The sequence below is a fragment of the Oratosquilla oratoria genome, chromosome 41 (genome assembly GCF_046742065.1).
Source record: "Oratosquilla oratoria isolate Oo_2021 chromosome 41, ASM4674206v1, whole genome shotgun sequence".
Lineage (NCBI taxonomy): Eukaryota > Metazoa > Arthropoda > Malacostraca > Stomatopoda > Squillidae > Oratosquilla > Oratosquilla oratoria.
This window is the reverse complement of record NC_134817.1, coordinates 14,325,488-14,332,543: the sequence shown is the minus strand read 5'-3', so window position 1 is coordinate 14,332,543 and position 7,056 is coordinate 14,325,488. Positions and strand designations below refer to the sequence as shown.

The window sequence follows — 7,056 nt, the reverse complement described above, 5'->3', positions numbered from 1 at the left end:
CTTGTTGTGTCACAATGGGTGAATGCATGGAGACCCAACAATGCAGTGCAAAACTGTTGACCATATCCATGTGCCATCTGGGTTATGTTTACAAGTCTCTTTTTATTCCCAGTGCCTGTGTCAAACAAGATGTTGACGTCAAACTTTCCAGCATGATGAAGTAGCACGAAAAAGACATCACTGTCGGGACTTAGTACCCGAATGTTATCATAACCATCCTCCTGGGCATAGGCACAGTACAGGACTATTCTTGTGTCAGTTTCTTCTTGATCAGAGAACAAGTCCAGAATTTCTGTTTCCTCCACGGCTTGACCGTCTTCAGTCTCCAACAGGAAGCAGTGACCCTGAGCTACTGTCATCACTTTTCTGTTTACGAGTTTTGGTGCAGAAATATCTGAACTCCATACACGATGGATAATATCAGCCAGTTGTGACTTGTTGTCATCATTCATCAGGAATGTTTTCCAGTTTTGTGGTTTTTTGGTCATTGGCCCTTTAACGATCAGCTTCTCACTTGACCCACGCTGTTTACGTTCCATTTCCTTGATAGATCCAACTTTATACATGTCTGTACTAAAGATTAAATCTGATTGCTAAGGGATCCTATCAAAGATGAGGTGAGCTATCTGTTGGAAGTTCACAGGAATGTCATGCAGAGTGTGAAACAGTGCATTACCATCTTGTATGAACAGTGTTCTGCCCTCTGTTGGAAGTGCTATGTCATCGATATCTTTCACTAGGAATTGAAATCCCTTGGACTTGTCAGTCTTTGCCATGTATCTGTCAGCTGTACCAAGGCTGCAAGGAACTGGACTCAGTGGATATGTCATCAGTTGTTCAATATACACAGAAGTATGTGTTTTGGCAATTTCCACTGGCCATTTGTGACAGGACGGCAAAGGTCTTGTCCAATTGATTGTGTCAGTCGATTGACTTTGGTGCCATCTTCCTGCGTTTGTTTGCCAGCTATGAGGAAGTACAGGAACTTCATTAATTCCTCAGGGATGTTAGGATTTACTCCCTCCAGATATCGGGCTGTTGGTGGCCATTTCAGCGGTTCGGCACATTGAAAGGCTTTTTGAATATCATACCTCAAATTCGAGGCCACATCTTTTGTTTTGTCAAATGTACCAAGGATATACGCCTGCTTCACAGCCTCTCCTACTTTAATGTCAGTGTTAAAAACAAGGTAAGAACCAAACCGGCCAGATTGGGATTGGATTGGCTCAAATGATAGTTTGTCCCCATAATGCACAACAAGTTTTGGTTTTAGTTTCTCAGATCTGTACTGAGTGTTTCCAAACTGGGTTTGAGCTAATTCTTGGACATAAATGTCCTTCAAGAAATCTAGCATGACAACAGTGTTATTGTGGATAACATTTTCTTCAACAAAGGCACAAGTACTGGCAAATGCATTGCGGTGTGCTTCCTCCATCATGGCCTGCTGAGACAGAGCTTCAGGGTCACTGCTGCGCCACAACGACGGGTCTCTTGTGTACTTAGCTCTGCCACTCCTGTGGTATTGAGCCTCACAGGCATAAAGGTCATAACCCTTGATCCTTCGCAGCATCTCAAAATCTTTTCGTTCCTCTGCAACTTTGAGAACGGTTGCACCTCCATCATATTCAAATCATGATGTTGGTTCAGTTGTCCAGCTGCCTCCATGTTTAACTTTTTTTTTTTTTGCCGGTCTTGTGGCAGAAAATGCAGTCTGGGTTAAAAATGAATTTCTCATTTCCATCAGAAGGGCATCTTGGTGGACTTGGACGACAAACATCAGTTTCTGTTAATGATGATGAGGTCGATGAGGATGAAAGTCTTTCTAGATTAGATGTGAACCGTTTGTAACATTGTCGATGATATCCATGGTTTTCCTCGACTGTATCTGGAATTTCTAAACAGACATACGACATCCGATGAGGAGAATCTACTGGCTCAGAAAGTCTCCGCTTTTAGATTTCCTTCAGCTTTGATAGTCTCTCTTCTGTCAGTGTTGTCAATGGTCCTGATGAACTGTCTCTGTAATGTATAATGCAATGTTAAGTTTTGGACGAAGCACCTGCCACTCTCTCATCCCTCTTGCGCTTCTTGGATGCCATGTTCGTTCAGGATAGACAGTTTACTGTAAAACAATAAGAAGATAAATTGTAATTTCTAAACAATAACTATGCTGAATAAAATCTTGCACTTTACGTATTGTACTACAGGATCACTAAAATGTGGCCCGATTAGGCCCAAAATTGAGTTATTTTTCAAATTTAACAATAAGGTAAACGTGATAGAGTGTTCTAAGATGCATTATTGGATTGCTGGTACTCGAAAACATAGGTAAAGACACCGAAACCATGTCTCTATCTGTCATAGAAGGAAAGTTATAAGCGAAAACGTGATTTTTTGAGTTACGCTGGCGGCCATTTTGAAAATGGCCACTAATGTGTAGTTGATCCCAAAATATTGCTGTGGGCATCATATATTGTTGTTTCATAAGGTCCCAGAGACTAAAAAAAAAGGTCCTATACTGTTATGGGGGGGGGGGGTGCACGGTGGACCCTCCTGGCCCATGGACTATAACCATTTGGGGCTGATCCAAGCATCACCGGACCTCCCAAAGAGTACCTCATAAACATAAAAAATAAATAAGTTACGCGATAATCCGGATGTGTAAAATATATAAAAGACAAAAATACCCCTCCTCTAGGGAGGGATAAACAAGACTTAAAATACTGGCCAACGGGCCGATAGGGAAAGACAGTTGAAGGGGTAAAGCAGTCGGGGCTATTTACAGAAAAGAGTGGATAGATATATAAGAGTGAAAGGTACAAGTACGTCATGGAAAGTCTGAGCCGGTAGTCGCGAGGAGATGAGACGCCATCTACACTTAGGTCACATGACCCGCCCTGCCTGTGGTCCTTCGCCAGGTTTTCCAAATGGAGACCCCTCCTCGGACCACACTCATAGCGAAGAGCTTCATCTGACCCTCAGTTATACCGATGGACCGAAGGGTGTTGGCGGATTCCCGCGCCACACAACCACTCCAGCTGAATGTGACCGTGGACACGATCACCCTGCCCACACCCTCCGAGTCTTCGGCTTCGGCTAACCCCAACTTCCGGGCGGCCTCCCTCTTAAGGGGATCAGAGTCATAGTTACTCCCGCCGTTTACCCGCGCTTCGTTGAATTTCTTCACTTTGACATTCAGAGCACTGGGTAGAAATCACATTGTGTCAACACCGGCTACGGCCATCGCAATGCTTTTTTTAATTAGACAGTCGAATTCCCCTAGTCCGTGCCAGTTCTGAGTCGGTCGCTTAGCGCCAGCCGAAGCGTTACGGGGCGACGAGGCCCCGCCCGCGTTAGCCTGCGAGCTCCACGGAAGGGACACCAATCCGGTCCGGGCTCGGCCGGCCCCGACCGCGCCGCCGCGACCGTCCGTGAGGACGGCGGGTTGACGGCAAGGAGGCCTCGCCCAGTCCAGACGGCGAGCCCGTGCCCGCTTCCCCCACAGGCCCGACTGGCCCGACCTTCAGAGCCAATCCTTTTCCCGAAGTTACGGATCTAACTTGCCGACTTCCCTTACCTACATTATTCTATCGACTAGAGGCTATTCATCTTGGAGACCTGCTGCAGATATAGGTACGGGCTCCCCCAAAAGTTTGGCCCCTTCCCCCGCTGCTTCAGGGACCGACATAAGATCGCGGTACTCAGGACGCCGCAAGGCCTGTGATGCTCTACGGGTTTGATAAGGTCCTCTCGCCTTGCAAGTAGCTTCCAGGGCCAAGACCTTTAAAGCAGAAAAGAAAAATCTTCCCTAGACCGCGACTGGCAGCAACAGGTATCCTCCTGTCGCCAGGAGTACCTGTTAGCTCCACAGCCACTAACACTTTAGTCACTTATGTTATTATTCATCTGTAGGCCCCATGCCACTTCCTTTTCTTAAGTATGTTTCACCAAATCTTCTGTCATAATTTAGTAAATGAAAACAGATTTGGTGAATGAAAACGGAGATATAATTTTCTTCTTTTCTTCCAATTATTTACACTTGGTTATTCAAGCTACACCAAGGGACTCCAACTTGGGATCCTTGTACACCCACCAAGTCAAGTCTGCTCCGACGTCACTATTTAATTCATCCAATAACTTTGAACGTTGCAAATAAGTGCCGCCCTTTAAGGGCGTGACTTTACTTCCGTGCACCAATAATTTCTCTCCTCCTCCACCCTTTTCTCCGATCAGAAAGACTGTTATACTGTCTCAAGCACTACTGTTTACGCAAACAATTCTCTCGTAATCGGAAGATGGCTTAAATGTTTACATTTCGTCATATCATCACTTCTATCGATACCCTAGCCTCTGTTTACAGAGCATCGGACGGCAAGCGAGGTAAGCGAGAATATGCAATTCTGCAACTTCCTGTCGGCCATTGTTTCAAAACACCCAGGTAATAAAATTCATATACTTTTCCTCCTACCCCTCTATCTACCTAAATGTCTACCACAATCTACCGGCCTCCTACAGTACCTTTAGGCGAGGGGTAACACTGTCTCCGGATGGAAGTTCCTGAATAAGAACCGGATTCCCTTTCACCCACAACCTTCTGGCTGCATAGACCGCGTGCGAGGGAGTGCGGTTGTTCACACTCACCTCCTCCCCTGCTGCTGGGAAGGAAGAGGCATGGCCGGGGATGGCTGGGTGGGTACCGGGGCCGCTGCTGGCTGGCTGGCTCGGTGAGGGTGGACTTACTTGGCTTAAGGGGAGTAAAAACGCCCCATCCCCCTCCGCCGCCGACGCCGACCGATCAGAGCCAACTCGTTGTTCGGCACGGCGGGACTGTGGAAGGCGGATTTCTCCTTGGGTTTAGGGTCGACTGCACCATGTTCAACTGATGTTCACATGGAACCCTTCTCCATTTCAGCCCTCAAAGATTTCGCTCGAAAATTTGCTACTACCACCAATATCTGCACCAGCGGCGGCTCCAGATCGGCTCGCGCCGGACTCTTTCTACGCACACCGCTGCGACCCTCTTACTCGTTGGGGCTTCGAGACCCTGGTCGGCCGGTACTGCCCCGACGGTCGGATATCAGGAGAACGGTTGAGCGCCATCCATTTTCAGGGCTAGTTGCTTCGGCAGGTGAGTTGTTACACACTCCTTAGCGGATTCCGACTTTCATGGCCACCGTCCTGCTGTCTATAGCAACCAACACCTTTCATGGGATCTAATGAGCGTCCATTTAGGCCCCTTAACTCGACGTTTGGTTCATCCCACAGCGCCAGTTCTGCTTACCAAAAATGGTCCACTAGGTACTCCAAATTTACTGTCGAGGTTTCAGTCAAGCAAGCCCGACCTCTCACCCATTTAAAGTTTGAGAATAGGTTGATGACGTTTCGTCCCCAAGACCTCTAATCATTCGCTTTACCGGATGAAACTCTGTAGCGAGCACCAGCTATCCTAAGGGAAACTTCGGAGGGAACCAACTACTAGATGGTTCGATTAGTCTTTCGCCCTTATACCCAGCTCCGACGATCGATTTGCACGTCAGAATCGCTACGGACCTCCACCAGAGTTTCCTCTAGCTTCGTCCTGGCCAGGTATAATTCACCATCTTTCGGGTCTCAACATGCCTGCTCTTGGTACTCACCACCCACGGTGGGGTGTGCAAGTCCCGAGCTTGCGCCGGCCGCGAGGCGGATCGGCCATCGGGCCCCCTCGGGGGAGGCCCTTCACTTTCATTTCGCTTTTGGGTTTAGTGCGCCCAATGACTCGCACACATGTTAGACTCCTTGGTCCGTGTTTCAAGACGGGTCGGGTGTATCACCGACCTACACGCCGCTGAAAAGCGCCTCTGCCCCGGCGAAGGAGGCACCCCCCGACCGAAGAGTCGGCGGGCGGGCACTTCCGGTTACGACCGTAGCGGTGTCGGCCAGGTCACCGAGGAGTCCCCATCTCCTGGCAATGGTTTCGCCCGCCTGGGCCTTCGACAACCCTACAACGGGTCGCGGCGTCTTACTAAGGGGGAAATACGCCCGTCGGCGCCGGTCGAGCAGCGGGAGCGCCCCGGGTAAAAGGGTCGCCATACCACTGCACTCCGACGCCGTCGGACTGAATCCCCCCCCGTTCGACCTTCGAGGTTCCACCCATTTTCCTCTTAACGGTTTCACGCACTCTTGAACTCTCTCTTGAAAGTTCTTTTCAACTTTCCCTCGCGGTACTTGTTTGCTATCGGTCTCGTGGTCATATGTAGCCTTAGATAGAGTCTACCACCTGCTTTGGGCTGCAACCAACCGCCTGACTCCTAATCCCCGCACGGGCCTCGCACCCTCCGTGGGCAGTGGCCGCGTTCAAGCGGACTTGTAGGGGGGGAGGTGTCGGAGAAGGCCCCTCCGGAACGTGACATTCCTTAGACGTAGCCGGCGAGGCGTGCGAGGTTCCGCGCAGGGCTCCTCCCCGTTCAGTCGCCCTTACTGGGGGAATACCTGTTGGTTTCTTTTTCCCCGCTTATTAATATGCTTAGATTTGGTGGGTGTTCTCACCCGCATCTGAAACCGGGAGTGAAAACCTTGGAACTAATCCATTACTCATTCCAAGGAGTAACAAGACTGAGTTAGATGTTATTTTGTATAAAAATGAGCACTTACACATTCTGGTGATAGTTATAGAAGAATCCGTTTTCCCAGGAAATTTATTGATAGGATTTGCAACTATGAGAAAAGGGGTCATGGTCATATGTCAGGCTCAGTTGGGGATCTTAGTGAAATCACAGGTAATCACATTTTTAAATTAATCAGACTTAGACCCAGTATATGTGATAAGACCTTCATTAGATTGGATAGTAGCGGGCAGAGCGGTCTATTCAAGAACAGAAAAACACAAATAGAAGAAAAGGAACATATAGTGAACGCAACTCGGGTGTTCAAGAAATCCTAGAAATTAATCAGAATTCATAAATTGCTAATTGTAGAAGGTGGCGTAATAAAGTCGACATTATTGCATTCCAGAGCAATTAACAGAGTGCAGGTGCAGTTGAAAGAAGTCACTGTAGACTCGAAATATTAACCGTC

At 48.2% G+C, this 7,056-nt stretch overlaps 1 pseudogene; it reads right to left on the bottom strand.

Annotated features, from left to right (window-relative positions):
* LOC143021319 (large subunit ribosomal RNA) overlaps positions 1 to 6,542 on the bottom strand; it is a 9,828-nt pseudogene extending 3,286 nt beyond the window's left edge.
* Positions 6,543 to 7,056: the final 514 nt, after the last annotated feature.